Genomic DNA, 18,386 nt, shown 5'->3' with positions numbered 1-18,386 from the left:
CACATATAAGTCCATTATTTGACTTTCTTCGCCCTTGTGGACCACTGTGACCTCAATTTTCCCGATGGGGTACACTCTTTGCCCCGTGTATGTTTTCAATATGAGCTCTGTATCCTGTAGGGGAATATGTTGGAATAACCTTCCATAATCTTTCTTATTTATGACCATCAATGCCGATCCAGTGTCCAATTCCAGTTTTACTTGGACTCCTTCTATCTGAAGAGTGACCCAAATTGTCTGGAGGTCTGCACCCTTACCAACGTTGAGTACCCTTAAGCTAGCCAGTTCAATACTGCTTAAGCCAGCCAGTTCATTACTGCTAGCGTCTGAATCGGACTCCTGTTCGGCCACCTTGTGTACTTTTGCGTATTTTCCTTGCGGTGACTTCTTGTTGCTGGTCTTCTTCCCTGACCTGCATACTCTAGCTATGTGTCCAAGCCTACCACAAGTTCTACATTCTTGGTTTTTAAACCAACACTGGTTCTGATCATGCGTTGTCTTTCCACAACGATAACATTTGCCAGAACTCACACCCAATTTGTGTGCACTGAGCTCCGGTGACCGTAGCTGCATTACTGCCGTGCCTCTCGCTGCGGCTTCGTGTGCTGCTGCCATAGTGACTGCCTTCTCAAGCGTCAGCTCATTCTCCTCGAGCAGTTGCTTTTGTGTATCCTGTTTAAATAAACCACACAAATTTGTCTCGTAGTGCATCTGTCAGTCCCGTTCCAAACTGGCAATATTTCGCTAATTTACGCAATTCCAGCAAATATTCAGCATTGCTTTCATGCTGTAGCTGCCTTCTGTCGTAAAATTTAAATCGTTCCGCTAGCATCAGCGGCGTGGGGTTTAGATGATCTTTCAGGACAGTAACAATCTCATCGAACGTCTTATCCGCCGGTTCATCTGGTGATAACAGGTGTTTCAATTGCCCGTATGTCTTCGCACCCATTAAATTTAATAATGTTAGAGCTTTATCTTGGTCACGAATTTTATTGGCCTTACAATAATTTTTTACTCTTTCAACATATATGGCCCAATCTTCGAGGCCACTAACAAAGGTGCTAATATTCCCGTGTTTAGGCATTGTAGATTTGCAATTTCTCAGATTTTATTTTCTTTACTTGTTATCAAAGATGGCGGCTTCCCGCTCTTGCCGTCGTCCTCCGCCCACAAAATGGCGGTTTTCCCGCGCTTGGCGGTCTTCACCCGTCCCCCGACGCCGTCTCCCTTCAGCCCCGAGTGCGGCCCTTATCAGGGATTGCGATCGATGGCCCTTATCTCCCGATCGCGATCGCCCTTGTACCTCCGACTTCCCCCAGCCCTGTCTTTGCAGCCAACGCTGCTCGGCTTACCCACCACCGAGGTTGAAAAAGAAGCTGCAGGGTGTCTTCTGTCCTCCAGTTTTCAGTCGCTGATGGAGGCTTCAGGGTCCTAATGCCTGTCGCTTCCAGTGGGGTGGTGCGGTTTGTGTAGAAGTGCCTTACTTCTTAGCTCTGGGTAATGACTCAATACACACTTGGATTCGTCAGACGGACAGGCCTTTTATTTAACTTGCAAGGGGAATCAGTACCTCCACTCAAGGGGTGAGGCTACTATTCCAATGATACAGCGTGAGCGTACTATATTTATACAGTGTAACAAACAAGTTTGATTGACATTCCTTTGTTCCTCTATCAGGATACATTTTAGATTAATCATCAGGTAGAAATAACATATTGACAGAAGGATCCTGGACACATAAGTCAACGGTTAAGATATAACAGGATATGAATCGTGTAACCGGAGGTCCTCCTTAATCTTAATCATGTACAAGTTATTAAGTCACTGGGCACTTCAAATGAAACCCATTGTTTCACTTCTACATTCTCATTAGGTGGGCAGACATCTGTTCTTGGCTGTAATCCAAGTACGTGCAATAGCTCTAGTTACACATCGACTCTTGACCGGTGTCAAGTCTGAAAACTTATACCTAGCAAGCACCTGAAATTAACCCCTTATAATATGTAGATTTCCTCATTCCCCCCTTTTGTCCTTTCTAAGGACAATCTATTTCGCTAAGTTTAAGAAATTCTATATCAAAGGTCTCACCCTTAATATCCTCATATTCAGATATCATTGGTACTGGAGGAGTTGACGTTAATGAGGAAAGGACTTTTGTACACAATAATTTTAAACAACCAATCAATAAACTAATTAAAATTATAATCATCACAATTGCAATTAAGACTTCCAAAATTTGCTTTCCTAATGCTCCTCCCCCATCCTGAAATCCAATCCCACATGGACCACGGTTCAGGTTGACGTAGTTTCTCTACAGCCTCCTTTTATGTGGTTTACCAGGTTGGTGATATTTTCTGAGTTATCTGGAATATAGGTGCAACATTTGGTTTTTATGATTGCACATGTGCCCCCTTCTTTTGCCAACAAATAGTCCAGAGCCATGCGGTTTTGTAAAGCAACAGTGCGCAAAGCCACCATTTCTGCGTTTACATCACTAAGAGCATCAGCAGTATCATTGGCTATTTGTTCCAACACTGCTGCCATGCTTATAGATTCTCTTGCTAGCTTCCCTGTTCCATACCAGGGAAATGCTATAGCAAAGAACCTTTCAGTTTCTGTAATGGCTCGTTTTACTCGTGTCCCAGGGTGGCTATCCAAAGATGAAATATGATGTATATAGGGCACTACATATCCCAAATAACATGACCCAGTCCAATTTTGTGGTAACCAAGGGTATGCACTAATAGACTCTCTGGATTCCTTCGATTATCATATTGGGGATGAAACCACCCTTCAAATTTTATAAGGTTGTATCCTGCATCTTTCTATTCATTTTCCAACTGATCTGGGTTTAAACTATTTTGGGTCTAAAATGTACTGGCTGCCTCCTTATTCCAGGTGGTATTAGACTGTAATAACCACCCTACCATCTCTTCTATTTCGAAGGGAATGGGCCTTAGAGGTATTCCACCCTCTGCATGCACAGGGATGTGGCTGCATATCCAGCATTTGGCAAGGTTCTGTCTTTTAGCGTACAGATAACTTGATGATAGTTATGAAAAGGATTATCACAAAACATTGACTTAGCTGTCAGGGCCAGTCCTCCCCTTGAATTACCATTGCAGATAACCCCTCCGTTCGCAGTTTTGTCACTTGGTAATACAGTATCACGGCATGTGACCCATAGCTTATCAAGCTTCTGTCCACTATCTTCTTCTACTATCTTATTCTGCCTAATCCTAAGACTCAGGGGTTGATACGGGGGTACCTGCATAGTGTGATCCTGAAGCTGAACCTTCATAGTCTCGTTATAGCATATAATATAAAAGAAATCACTGTTTAAAAGTACACATTCTTCTATGCATGGTTTGCCCTTCAGGGGATCTGATAAATCAATATGGCAGTTTCAATTATCGTTAACAAAGGGGACAGTCTTATTAGAGTCCAAATCCAGTTCATCTTGGCAGTGTATCGTCTTCAACTGATGCCTTCTTACAATGGGACACGTGTATCCATGTTGGTCGCTCCTTTACTTTTACAGCGGTGTTTGTGGTCAGGAGTACTTGGAAGGGTCCCTCAAATCTGGGTTGAAGGCCATTCTTTCGCTTGAAGATTTTTATGTAGACGTTATCTCCTGGCTCGAAAGTATGGCACTTTCCTTCAGCGGGATCGACCTGGGCTTCCTTCACCTGTTGATGGAAACTAGAAATGCATTTGGTTAGTGCAATGCAATAACTCAACATATCTTCCTCCATTTTATGAATGTCCATTTATTTAGCTGTTAAAGGTGCCGAAAAGGGCAATCTTTGTGGTCTTCCCATGACGATCTCGTGAGGCGACAATCCTGTAGTTCTGTTGGTAGCAGACCGCATTGTCATTAAAGCTATGGGTAACAAATCAACCCATTTAAGTCCAGTTTCTTTACACAGTTTTGCAAGCTTGTTTTTCAGCATCCCGTTATATCTTTCCACTAGTCCAGCCGACTGTGGATGATAACTGCAATGGAGGTGCTGGTTAATCTGTAAGGCTTTGCATAGTTCCTTAATCACTGTTCCCATAAAATGGGACCCATTGTCACTTGACAGTTTTGCTGGTATCCCAAAGCGCGGTACAATGTCCTTCAATAAACATTTAGCAACAGTAGTGGCGTCACTCTTTCTACAAGGAAACGCTTCAATCCATCTTGAAAACATATCAACAATAACTAATACATATTTAAAGCTCATACACACAGGTAGTTCAATAAAATCCATTTGCAAGTGTACAAAAGGACCCATGGGGTTTGGATGGGATGCGGGCTGTACCTTCTTTATTTTTTTTCCTGCATTCATGGTCTGGCAGATAATACAATTTTCACATATTTGTTTTGCCAACTTTGAGATTCCTGGTGCATACCAGGTCTTGAGGATATAGTCCGCCATCCCCCTTTTGCCCGCATGGGTGAATTTATGAACACATCGGGCAATTGGTGATAGTAATGATTTGGGTGCCACCATGCGGCCGTCATGATGAACCCATAAGCCGTCAGTGTTTTTTAAAACAATGATTAACAACCCATTCCTTTACTTCATCAGAACTGGCCCTATCTTGGTGGGTCAGCACATCATCTAAGGACGGGGGCTGCGGTATCTCTGGCTTTTCCCTAACAGGGAAGGCTGAAACTTGTCGTTCAGTACTTGATATAGCTACTGACTTAGCAGCGCTATCTGCAGCAACGTTTCCAAGCGCAACCTTGTCCAAATGCCCCATGTGCGCTTGGCACTTAATAATTGCAATCTGTTTACGTCTCTGAATAGCTAGTAAAAGATTTTGCACTTCTTGTGCATTTTTAATCTGGGTTCCCGAGGAAGTCAGGTAACCGCGAATTTTCCAAATTTGTCATGCTCATGTCTGGTTATTTCTGAATAGTTCAATATCCATTGTCTACAATAGCCAGTCATTCCTAGAAAATGCTTCATTTCTCTTTTAGTTTTTGGCAACGATGTGTTGCAAACGACCTTTATTCTATCCGGCGTTAACTCCCTGTTTTAACAATGATTCCATCACTGGCTCAATTCCTTTTTCTGCTTTCTCTGACAATGGATACTGTGACCTTTTGAGTAATGGTGCAGCTGGATTAATTGTAACTTTATAGGGCTGTGCAGTCTAATAGTTAGGAGGTATTTTAAATTAAAAAACGGCTGATAATCTTGTCCTGTTTTGTCATAGCAGGCCGTGCAGTGCAATTTTGGATGCCATTTCCCTAGTTTCAGGGATTCCTGGTATTGTTTTATGGAGCTTGTAATGAATCCCCACGCTCCTAACAGACTGACAAGTTTGGGACTCAAACTTGGGTCGGCAATTTCCCATGCGTAAAGAACAGGGTGTTTTATTTCTGTTACTGGGTACGCATATGCCTTATCTATTTGGATTTCTACTGTTACTCCTGATGCGGAGCAAATGATTGTAGCATTCATTTTGCACAGCAAGTCTCTTCCACATAAATTCATAGAGACATCTCCTGATAACAGAAAGGAGTGTTCTTCCTCAAATTCTTCTACTTTTACTGTGAGGGGAGTCGATTGATTCAAGCGTTGTAGTATTCCAGCCAATCCAGCTATCGGGGTCTTTTTCCCATTAATAGGCATTCCTTCAGAATATCCTTTCCCTAACACCGAAAAGGTTGCTCCTGTATCTACTAAAATGACATAGGTCTCCCAGCTATTTGCATTTTAATTTCAGGTTCGCTGCGTGAATTTAAAGAAACAACGGGCATTTGGTGGTCTGTGGCGCCTGGGGCTGCTGGTGTCAGTCAGTAATTCTGATCTCTATTTCTCCTAAATCCCTGTCCGTTTGTAGGGTAACCTCCTGACTGGTCTGAAAAAGGGTTATGGACAGTGAAATTAGGACCTTTATTCTCTAACGGAGGTCCATTATTGGAGGTTTTGTTCTGACGATTTTTCACAGGGCATTGGTTTGCCCAATGTCCGGGTTGTCCGCAATTGTAACAATTACCAGATCATCCATACCCTCTTACTCTACCACGTCTTCCTCTATATTCCCCTCTATTCATCCTTCTATAGTTACCTTGTTATCCTACCATAATAGAGGAGAAAGGTGTTTCTTCAGGGTAATTTTTTTTTTCTGACTCAACAAACATAGAGGCAGTCTTTTTATCTGGCTGTTCTCTATTTCTCTCTTGTCCGTTAAACATTTCTCGAGGCAAGTAATTCTTTCTATGTTAAATGACTATCTGAGGGAAAGGGTCTAGTCTTATTTACAGTCCATTTGGACCAATTTGGTAGGTGATCAATGGATGATTGACCAGTTCTTTAACATAAAGGCTGCTGGCGTGCCTTTCTCGGGTGGCTTACTGGCGCTAGCACTCATTTTAGCAGTTTAAATGGTTCACTTAAAACAATCTAAACTCCCGTGACAATCCATGATCTGCGTTGTACGCCCCTACAGATCAGATTAATAAACTATACATACATAAAAAACTCGAGGGTTCTCAACCCTCGTGGAAGGTATTTCTAACTGGGGAAAATACTGAATCCACAATAGCTTAGTGGATCATGTAAAAGACATCACTATTTTCTCAACCATACATTCCGCCGCGGGACTCACTTCCCCGGCTTGGGTCTTTTCCAACCCCTTCTGCAGTTTTTTTTTCAGCTTAAATATTTTAGTTAAAACATACAACAATTCCGTAACACTCTATGATCTGCGTGGGACGCCCCTACAGATCAGACATGACTAAACATTAATACATATAACAATAAACAATAAACAATACACTTGTTAAACAACAACCAAAGTGTTACTAAATCCCCAACCTATGCAGCCTTACTGGACAAAGCTGCAAAGTTGATTGATAATAACAAGTAGTTAAATACTCACTCTCATAAACATTAAACATTGACACTGTGTTTCAGACAACCGCCCACTCTTCTCTCTTTTTTTTACCCTATTCCCTTTAGCCAAATCTTTAGCAAAAAGGGCCTTCAATTTGTCCCAGCTAACTTCAAGCTCTTCTCTCCTTCTACCCTACTCCCTTTAGCCAAATCTTTAGCAAAAAGGGCCTTCAATTTGTCCCAGCTAACTTCAAGCTGGAACCTTGCTAGTTCAATTTCCAGTAAATCGCTAGCTCCTTAGTTAATCAAATTCCTGACTTAACCTTCTCTCTCAGCAAGCTGGAACCTTGCTAGTTCAATTTCCAATAAATCGCTAGCTCCTTAGTTAATCAAATTCCTGACTTAACCTTCTCTCTCAGCAAGCTGGAACCTTGCTAGTTCAATTTCCAATAAATCGCTAGCTCCTTAGTTAATCAAATTCCTGACTTAACCTTCTCTCTCTGGTACCTTTATACAGTCCTTTTCTGCACGATCCTGTTCGCAGGGCGTCAGCGCCTCATGGCTGGTCCTCTGTTCCGTTTCTGAAAGGGAAGCAGTCACAACGGCAGTTTAACCTCCGAACCTTGTGAGTCAATTACCCGATGGCAGTACTGTCCAATGGAATAAACAGACTATGCGCAGCTATGCTTCTGGCAGGGAAAGTCCCAAAAATGTGGCAAAACACCACCTTCGGCCGATGGGATTTTCCCAACCGAGCAACGTACTCGGCGTCTGTTAACTCACCAATTGGTACAGCAAGCCATCTCGGTGGAACCTCCAAATTGTAGAAGTGCCTTACTTCTTAGCTCTGGGTAATGACTCAATACACACTTGGATTCGTCAGACGGACAGGCCTTTTATTTAACTTGCAAGGGGAATCAGTACCTCCACTCAAGGGGTGAGGCTACTATTCCAATGATACAGCGTGAGCGTACTATATTTATACAGTGTAACAAACAAGTTTGATTGACATTCCTTTGTTCCTCTATCAGGATACATTTTAGATTAATCATCAGGTAGAAATAACATATTGACAGAAGGATCCTGGACACATAAGTCAACGGTTAAGATATAACAGGATATGAATCGTGTAACCGGAGGTCCTCCTTAATCTTAATCATGTACAAGTTATTAAGTCACTGGGTACTTCAAATGAAACCCATTGTTTCACTTCTACATTCTCATTAGGTGGGCAGACATCTGTTCTTGGCTGTAATCCAAGTACGTGCAATAGCTCTAGTTACACATCGACTCTTGACCGGTGTCAAGTCTGAAAACTTATACCTAGCAAGCACCTGAAATTAACCCCTTATAATATGTAGATTTCCTCATTTGAAACCTCTCTTCAACGTCCTGTCTGTGGACGAAGCCGCCGTGGAATAACTGCCGCAGGGTAAGAATCTGACTCGTCGCCAGTGTTAAGTATGTGTATTGTATTGAACAATTAACACAAAGACTTAAACGTATAACTCAAACAGGTCTTTACTGGTTGGAGGTAGGGACTACACGTAGGTCTTTACTTCATGCCCACAGGCGGGAACTGAGGGGAGATCAGTACCCACAGTACTATTTATACCCCTATGGCCAGGAGTGGTACTGCGTATCCCTACGCCCTACAAGTAGTGCAGTCCTGTCCATAGGTTTAAAGTAGCACACATATTACATACACAACAATAGGAACTAGACATTCCTACATTGATGACCCTGACTTTTGCGAACGGTTTTCGCAGAAGGAACGAAGCATGGAAACAAACGCCAGTGCATTGAAGCTACCGCAATTCTGGGAGCAACAAGCGACCTCGTGGTTCGTCCAGATCGTAGCCCAGTTTGCGCTACGGAACATCGTTGCGGATCAGACCCGTTACTTTTACGTGGTCTCCGCACTCGACAGCTCCACCGCCTCGCGGATCGTCAGCCTGCTTGAGAACCCCCCGGAGGACCGCAAGTATGAAGCTATCAAGGCGCGGTTGTTACAGGTCTTCGGGCTCATGAAGGTGGAGCGTGCCCGCCGACTGCTCGCTATGCCCGGCCTCAGGGACACCAAGCCGTCTGAGCTCATGAGCCAAATGCTCACGCTCCTTGGCTCCGAACCGGAATGCTTCCTGTGGTGTATGTAACCTGTTCCACCTTAAGAGAACTTAAGCCTGGTCCACCTTAAGAAAGGTACTACTTTCTTTGGCTGCTGTATACGTAATACCGGTGGTGACCACACCGGTATATAAGCACAGTGTAATAATATTGTATTCAATATAGTCCTGACCTCCAACCAGTAAAGACTTATTGAATTTACTCTTGTGGTCTGTGTAGTAATTCTCACTATAACACACAGACTTAACAGTGGCGACGAGTCCGATTCTTACCCTGCTGCAGTAATTTCCACGGCGACTTCGTCCACAGACAGGACGTCGAAGAGAGGTTTCCACCCTCATCACCTACTGGAAGACACGTCGAGCGGCAGGCATCGAGCAACCGGAGTGCAGAAGACATCCTGACCTCGAAGCCTCCATCAGCGACTGTCAGCTTCTTCTACTACCTCGTGGTGGGTAAGCCGGGCAGCGACGCGACAGAAAGTCAACCGCGTTGGCTGTACAGACGGGGAGGGAAGATGGAGGAATAAGGGCGGTGAGGTCGATCGCGACCGGAGATAAGGGCCGGGCCGCTTTCGAGCGAGAGGCGCAGCGCGGGACATCGATCGCGACCGGAGATAAGGGCCGCATTCGGGCTAAAGGCGCAGCGTCTGGGGAAACTGAAGGCGCGAGAGCCGCGGTGAAGCGGAGACAGCGTCGGGGGACGGGTGAAGACCGCCAAGCGCGGGAAAACCGCCATTTTGTGGGCGGAGGACGATGACAAGAGCGAGAAGCCGCCATCTTGGATAACATTAAAAATACAATAAATTGCTACGATGCCTAAACATGGGAACATTAATGCCTTCGACTGTGATATAGAAGACTGGGCTATGTATGTAGAACGCATACAAAACTATTGTAAGGCAAATAAAATTCCTGATGCAGATAAAGCACTAACATTACTAAACTTAATGGGTGCGAAGACATACGGGCAATTGAAACACCTGTTATCACCAGATGAACCGGTGGATAAGACGTTCGAACAGATTGTTACTGTCCTAAAAAATCATCTTAACCCCACGCCGCTGATGCTAGCGGAACGATTTAAATTTTACGATAGAAGACAGCTGCAAAATGAAAGCAATGCTGAATATTTGATGGAATTACGTAAGCTAGCAAAATATTGTCAGTTTGGAACGGGACTGACAGAGGCACTTCGAGATAGATTTGTGTGTAGTTTATTTAAACAGGATACACAAAGGCGACTGCTCGAGGAGAATGAGCTGTCTCTCGAGAAGGTGGTCACTATGGCAGCAGCACACGAGGCCGCAGCGAGAGGCACGGCAGTAATGCAGCTACGGCCACCGGAACTCGGTACAAACAAATTGGGTTTGAGTTCTGTCAAATGTTATCGTTGTGGAAAGACAACGCACGATCAGAACCAGTGTTGGTTTAAAAACCAAGAATGCAGAACGTGTGGCAGGCTTGGCCACATAGCTAAAGTATGCCGGTCAGGAAAGAAGACCAGCAACAAAAAGTCACCGCAAGGAAAATATGCAAAGGTACACAAGGTGACAAAGAACAGGTTGACCGAACAGAAGACAGAAGTCAGATTCAGACGCTAGCAGTAATGAACTGGATAGCTTAAGAATACACAACGTTGGTAAGGATACAGACCTCCAGACAATTTGGGTCACTCTTCAGATAGCAGGAGTCCAAGTAAAAATGGAATTGGACACTGGATCGGCATTGACGGTCATGAATAAGAAAGATTACAGAAGGTTATTCCAACATATTCCCTTACAGGATACGGAGATTATATTGAAAACGTACACGGGGCAAAGAGTGTACCCCATGGGAAAAATAGAGGTAGAAGTGGTCCACAAGGGCGAAGGAAGCCAAGTAATGGACTTATATGTGCTACCTGAAGGAGGTCCACCACTACTAGGATGGGAGTGGATTAGGAAAATGAATATGGACTGGCACTCCTTGAAAGCAATAACGGTAGATTCCGGGGAAACAGCTGTCAAACCTAAACGATTGTCCAGAATATTGGATGAGGCTAAAGAGGTGTTCCAGCCGGGACTGGGAACACTGAGAGGAATTACGGCAAACATCAAGATTGATGAACATGCACAACCAAAATTTTTTAAAGCCAGACCGGTACCCTATGCAATACGACCTACGGTTGAAGCGGAGCTGGAAGCACTAGAACATTCAGGTGTACTGTCTAAAGTAGATTGGAGTGAGTGGGCTACGCCCATTGTTCCCGTTATGAAATGTCCTGCGAACAATAAGCCAGGAGATCCAGGGAAGGTTCGCATCTGTGGAGATTTCAAAATCACCGTTAATCCGGTGCTTCACACGGTGCAGTATCCACTTCCACGGATTGAGGATATTTTCGCTTCACTGTCTGGCGGGAAACACTTCACCAAGATAGACCTGGCGCAGGCGTACTTGCAGATGGAGGTTGAAGAAGAGTCACGCCAATACCTCACGATCAACACGCATCGAGGGTTGTACCGGTACAGTAGGCTGGTTTTTGGAGTGGCATCGGCTCCAGCAATTTGGCAGAGGGCCATGGAGCAAGTATTACAGGGAATTCCAGGCACACAATGTTACCTGGATGACATTCTGATCACAGGTGATGGTGATGAACAACATCTCGCTAACTTGGAACTGGTGCTCAACAGACTGAAAGAGTATGGACTTAGAGTAAATTGGCAGAAATGTGAGTTCTTCCAGAAGCGGATCTCGTACTGTGGTCATGTCATTGACCGGGAGGGGCTTCATAAGTCTCCTGACAAGATAGAGGCAGTTGTAAAGGCTCCCGCTCCGGAGAATGTCTCTCAGTTGAGGTCGTTTCTAGGATTAATTAACTATTACCATAAATTTCTGCCAAATCTATCCACGGTACTGCATCCGTTGAACGCTCTTTTACAGAAAGGGGTACCATGGGACTGGGGCGAAAACTGTAAGAAGGCATTTCACAAAAGCAAAGAATTGATCACCTCAGAGGAAGTGTTGGCTCACTTCAACCCGACACTGCCTATTCGGTTGGCTTGTGATGCTTCTCCATATGGTATTGGGGCAGTACTCTCACATAAATTGCCAAATGGCACGGAAAGGCCAGTCGCGTTTGCATCCAGATCATTGACCTCCGCTGAGCACAACTATGCGCAGATCGATAGGGAGGCCCTTAGCCTTGTATGGGGAGTGAAGAAGTTTAATCATTACCTACAGGGCCAAAAATTCACACTTCTGACGGACCATCAACCGTTGGTGTCCATTTTTAACCCTAAGAAGGGTGTTTCGGTGATGACAGCACAGCGTCTCCAGAGATGGTCTCTTTTCTTAGGGGCACATCAATATCAGATAGAATTCAAAGGTACGAAACAGCATGGCAATGCTGATGGCCTGTCGCGCCTGCCACTACCTGAAGATGAAGACACGACGAAAGTTGACCCTGTTGAGTTATTTCATTCGACCATTATCGAGTGTTTACCTGTCACCAATGCAAGTATTGAAAGAGAAACCAGGAACGACCCGACACTGTCCAGAGTCTACGAGGTGACAGTGAAAGGATGGCCAACACGGGGTGATCCTTTGTTACCGGCATTCTCGGCAAGGCGAGACCAGCTGTCCGTCTGCCATGGTACTTTGATGTACGGGACAAGAGTGATTATTCCTCCCAAGTTAAGGGAAAGAGTTTTAAAAGAACTACATGAAGGTCATCTGGGGGGAGTTAAAATGAAAAGTCTTGCTAGGGCTTACGTATGGTGGCCGGGTATTGACCAACAGATTGAGGAGTTAACGAAAAGCTGCGCTGGGTGTCAAAAAGTGCAAAATGCACCTCCGATAGCACTTGTACACCCATGGGAATGGCCTTCAGCCCCATGGCAACGCGTACACATTGACTTTGCTGGTCCATTCATGGACTCCATGTTCCTAATCGCGGTGGACGCACATTCCAAATGGCCAGAAGTCATCAAGATGAATACCACTACTTCAGAAAAGACAATTGCGGTGTTAAGAACAATATTCGCAAGGAACGGATTGCCAGAACAGATCTGTTCGGACAACGGACCACAGTTTGTATCAGAAGAATCCCAACAATTCTTAAAGAAGAATGGAGTTAAACATTATACCTCTGCCCCATATCATCCGGCGACAAACGGGTTGGCTGAAAGATTTGTCCAGACATTCAAAAAGGCTATTAAGGCCATGAATGATGATCAGATTCCGCTGCAACACAAGGTCGATAAGTTCCTGATGTCATATAGAAACGCCGATCATGCTGTGACTAACCAAAGTCCTGCTATGATGTTTTATAACAGGAGGTTGCGGTCCAAGTTGGACTTGTTAAAACCAAATGTGCGGAGGGAAGTGGAAAACAAACAGTTTCGGCATATTAACAGCAAGACCACTCGAACTTTCGACGTAGGACAACCTGTGATGGCAAGGGGCTATGGAAATGAAAAATGGCAGTCCGGAACAATCCGGGCCAGACAAGGACCTCTGATGTACACCGTAGATATTGGTCATAATGTGATAAGGCGTCATGCGGATCAACTGGTAGAGTCGAGAGCAAGGGTCGAACCCATGGTTGTGACAGAGACAGCTGTGGAAGACGTTCATGAACCTGAAGCATCTACCTCGGCCGAGAATGTACTTGATGATGATGCCACCCAATACATTGGCAACCAACTAGAGGAGGCACCTCAACAACAAGAATCAGAGACCACTGAAAGGCATTATCCAAGCCGAATCAGAAAGCCTCCTGAGAGACTGAACCTTTGAACTGTTATACCTGAAGTTATATATGTATATATGTTATGTTTATTTGGGGATATGACTGTTAAGCTAAAAAGGGAGGATTGTGGTGTATGTAACCTGTTCCACCTTAAGAGAACTTAAGCCTGGTCCACCTTAAGAAAGGTACTACTTTCTTTGGCTGCTGTATACGTAATACCAGTGGTGACCACACCGGTATATAAGCACAGTGTAATAATATTGTATTCAATATAGTCCTGACCTCCAACCAGTAAAGACCTGTTGAATTTACTCTTGTGGTCTGTGTAGTAATTCTCACTATAACACACAGACTTAACACTTCCTCTTTAGGGAGCTCTTCCTCAGTCAGTTACCGGAGCCAGTACAAGCTGCCCTGGCACGGTCCGAAGTCACAGACTGCGCAGCGCTTGCTGCCGAAGCGGACAAGATCTTCGCGGTGACGCAGCAGTACTGCGCTGCCACGAGGCGCCTATCCCCCACAGACATCACCTCAGCTCCTCAACCTGCGGGGTTGTGCTTCTACCACGTCCATTTTGGCGCGAAAGCAAGATGTTGCCGCCCGCCCTGCAGCTTCTCGCCCAAAAAAAACATCAACTCTGGCAAAAGAGGACCGGCTCTAACGGGTGCCCCGTGGCTGCGCTGGCAATCGGAAATGCTGGAAAGCTTCTTTTTATCACCGACTCCCTCTCTGGTCGACGTTTCCTCTGCGACACCGGGGCGCAGTGTAGCATCCTACCCGCGTCAAATCTTGATATACAGGCTGGGAGGCACGGCCTCCCCCTCGTGGCGGCTAATGGCGGGGCTGTTCAGACCTTCGGCAGACGGCGGGTCCAGGTGTGTTTCGGCGGCCAGCGGTTTTGCTGGGAATTCATCACGGCCACGGTTTCGCAAGCCATCCTCGGTGCGGATTTCTTGTGCGCCAACAGCCTCCTGGTTGATGTAAGGCACCGCCGTTTAATCAATGCTGCCATGTTCCATTCCATCCCTTGCCACCGAAGTAACGCCATGTCGCACACCGTCTCCTGTGCGTTCCCGCCTCCGGATGAGTTCGCTTGCCTGCTAGGAGATTTCCCAGACCTGACCAGACCCACCTTCTCCTCCACGGCCACGAAACATGGTGTCAAACATCACATCACCACTACTGGCTCCCTGGTCTACACACGGGCCCGGCGCCTCGAACCTGGCAAGCTCGCGGCTGCGAAAGCAGAGTTCGCCACGATGGAACGGCTAGGGATTATTCGCCGGTCGAATAGTCCCTGGTCTTCGCCTCTACACATTGTCCCAAAACCTGGCGGCGGATGGCGGCCATGCGGCGACTGCCGACGCCTAAACAACGCCACTACTCCTGATCGGTACCCGATCCCTTATATCCAAGATTTCTCTGCCCATTTGGCAGGAAATACCATTTTTTCCAAAGTCGACCTTGTCCGTGGCTACCACCAGGTCCCCGTGCACCCGCAAGACATCCCGAAAACTGCAGTCATCACCCCATTCGGCCTTTTCGAATTTCTGCGGATGCCGTTTGAACTGAAGAACGCTGCACAGGCTTTCCAGCGCCTGATGGACTCCGTACTTCGGGACCTCAAGTTTATTTTCGTCTATCTCGACGACATCCTCATCGCCAGTTCCAACAAAGAGGAGCACATCTGCCATTTACACACCCTCTTTAGACGCCTCAGCCAACACAGCCTGATCATCAACCCGGCCAAGTGCCAGTTCGGCCTGCAACAGATTGATTTCTTGGGCCATCGCATCACATCGGACGGCGCAATGCCTTTGCAAACGAAGGTGGAGGCAGTAACATCTTTTCCACGCCCGCAGACCATCAGGGCCCTGCCGGAGTTCCTCGGGATGGTAAATTTTTACCACCGCTTCGTGCCTAAGGCAGCTCTTCTCATGCAGTCCCTGTACGAGGCCCTCAAGGGCAAGTCTGGCAAGGATCCGGTAAGCTGGACGGTCGACATGGACCGGGTGTTCGTTGACGCAAAAAGCGCCCTCGCCAACGCAACCATGCTGGCGCACCCGCTGCCAGGTGCCGCCATCGCCCTCACCACCGACGCATCAGACTACGCCATCGGCACAGTGCAGGAACAGTGGGTAAATGGAACGTGGCAACCGCTGGTGTTCTTCAGCCGTCAGCTACGGCGAAACGAGCAGAAGTACAGCACTTTCGACCGGGAGTTGCTGGCTCTTTTTCTGGCCATCCGCCATTTCCGGTTCTTGCTGGAGGGACATCCTTTCACTGCTTTTGTAGACCATATGCCACTAACGTTCGCTATGGCCAAGACTGCCGAACCGTGGTCAGCCCGACAACAACATCAGTTGACGTTTATCTCTGAGTTCACAACCGATATTCAGCACGTGGCTGGTAAAGACAACCTGGTGGCGGATTGCCTCTCCCGCGCGACCGTTCAGGTAGTCCAGCTCGGCATCGACTATGCCCTCATGGCTGCGGATCAAGCCTCGGATCCAGAGGTGCAAGCTTACCAAACCAGCCCCTCTAGCCTCCAAGCGGCCGACGTCAAATTCCACGCCGCAGGCACCACGCTACTTTGTGACGTCTCCATGGGAGATCCTCGCCCTATCGTGCCGGTCGCCTGGCGCCGGAAAGTGTTTGACGCCATACACGAGCTGTCACATCCGGGCATGAAGGCCTCGCAAAGGCTGATGTCGCCCAAGTTCATTTGGCAGGGCATGCATATGGATGTCTGCGACTGGGCCAACACCTGCATGGTCTGCCAAAAGGCCAAGGTGCAGCGTCACGTCACAGCTCCATTGGCCACCTTCGCTGTTCCGGAGCAACGGTTCGATCACGTGAATGTGGGCCTGGTGGGGCCACTTCCACCTTCTCATGGGTTTACACACATCCTTACGATGGTAGACCGCACCACTAGATGGCCAGAGGCAGTTCCCTTGTCATCCACCACTTCGGCAGGCGTAGCCAGGGCATTCATCTCCTCTTGGGTCGCCCGTTTCGGGGTACCGGCGGACATCTCTTCTGATTGTGGACCGCAATTTTCCTCTGAGCTCTGGAACGCAGTGGCTCAGGGGCTTGGCATCAAGCTCCATCGCACCACAGCCTACCATCCACAGGCGAACGGCCTGTGCGAACGGTTTCACAGGTCGCTCAAAGCCACACTGAGGGCCAGCCTCCAAGGCGCTGGGTGGGTGGACAGGCTACCATGGGTCCTGTTGGGTCTTCGCACGGCACCCAAGGAAGATCTTCGCTCGTCCTCGGCAGAGCTCGTCTATGGCCAACCATTACGCGTAACAGGTGATTTCCTTCCGACTCCAACAGAGCCATGGTCCGCATCCAACCAACTCATCAGCCACCAGGAGGCAACCAGGTGTTTTGCACCAGTACCAACGTCGCATCACGGCTTTCAGAACTCCCACGTCCCAGCAGAGCTGAAGAACGCCGAATATGTGTTCATCCGCCACAACGCTCATCGGGATCCGCTCAAAGTTCCTTACACTGGTCCTTTCCGTGTGCTAAAGCCGGGAGACAAAACTTTCTCGGTGGATATCGGAGGTAAACCGGACCACATTTCGGTTGACCGGTTGAAGCCGGCACACTTGGACCTTGACTGCCTGGTCGAGACCGCACAGCCGCCAAAATGTGGCCGACCGCCCACAGTCGCCATGCCAGATCAAGCGCCACCGCCCGCCAGCCCGTCCGCCGTCCAGCAGCTTCCACTCCAACTGTATAGAAGTCGCTCTGACAGGCTTGTCAGGCCTCCTCGCCGTTTCACTTTTTCTGTTAAAGACAATTCTGGGGGGGGGGGGGGTGGCGCATGTGGCGGAGCCACTAAGGGACTCCGATCAAATATATATAATTCCCTTTAACAGTGTGTTAACTACAGCCTGAGTCTGTATCTTTGTATATACTGTTTGCATGTACAGAGCGCGGTCCCTTTAAGAGCACGGGCAAACGCGATGACGTCATGCCATTCATCACATGATCCCCCATCGGCGGGAAAAACGTGATGACGTCATGACGCCAGCCACGGGACCGCCCAAGCAGTCCTCGTGGAGCCTCCGAACTGACTAGACCTGTTTTCGTAGTTCTCGTGCATTCGTTTGTTAAACTCAGTTTGTTTTATATTAAACATCGTTTGTTGATTGCCTGAGTCGACCTCAGTCTCTTGATAGGAACTAGACATTCCTACAATTCCAGAATTGCGAGGGTATACAGATCAGGAAAGGATGAACAGGCTGGGTCTCTTTTCTCTTGAAAAAAGAAGGCTGAGGGGTGACCTAATCGAGGTCTTTAAAATTATGAAAGGTTTTGATAGAGTGGATACAGAGAGAATGGGTTGGATTTTCATTCAGGTGCTGGTTGGTGTCGTGTAATCCGCATTTCGTGTTATCCACTCGAATCTAATTTGATGTGGGAGATTGATGCTATTTTAACTAAATTGCCCAATTGAGTTCCAGTGTGTGGGAACCCTTGGCAAATGAGTTTCTCCAGTCTGAAAGTCGCCTCCTATGATGTCATCATTGCTGCTGCATTTAAGGTCTGCAAGAAGCCTTGCTTCTTCTGCAGACTGCCGACCTTTTGGCATTTGCTGATACACTGAGCTGGAAGCAGAATGGCCAGAGAAAGACTGAGGTCTGCACCCCGTTTCGATGACGTTGCCCTGCAGGCTTTAGT

General features: G+C 46.9%; 1 long non-coding RNA gene across 1 annotated transcript; it reads right to left on the bottom strand.

Annotated features, from left to right (window-relative positions):
• Positions 1-1,521: 1,521 nt before the first annotated feature.
• Positions 1,522-8,199, bottom strand: LOC147103485 (uncharacterized). The gene is made up of 2 exons (XR_015072984.1): positions 7,341-8,199; positions 1,522-3,702 (listed from the first exon to the last, which is right to left on the bottom strand). It is a non-coding gene; the product is annotated as an uncharacterized LOC147103485 (long non-coding RNA).
• Between the last annotated feature and the right edge of the window lie 10,187 nt (positions 8,200-18,386).

This window comes from Somniosus microcephalus, chromosome 20, assembly GCF_052327205.1.
Source record: "Somniosus microcephalus isolate GS21.2 chromosome 20, FLI_Smic_1.0, whole genome shotgun sequence".
NCBI classification, from domain to species: Eukaryota; Metazoa; Chordata; class Chondrichthyes; order Squaliformes; family Somniosidae; genus Somniosus; species Somniosus microcephalus.
The sequence above is the reverse complement of the archived record's forward strand: the minus strand, read 5'-3'. Positions and strand labels throughout refer to the sequence as shown.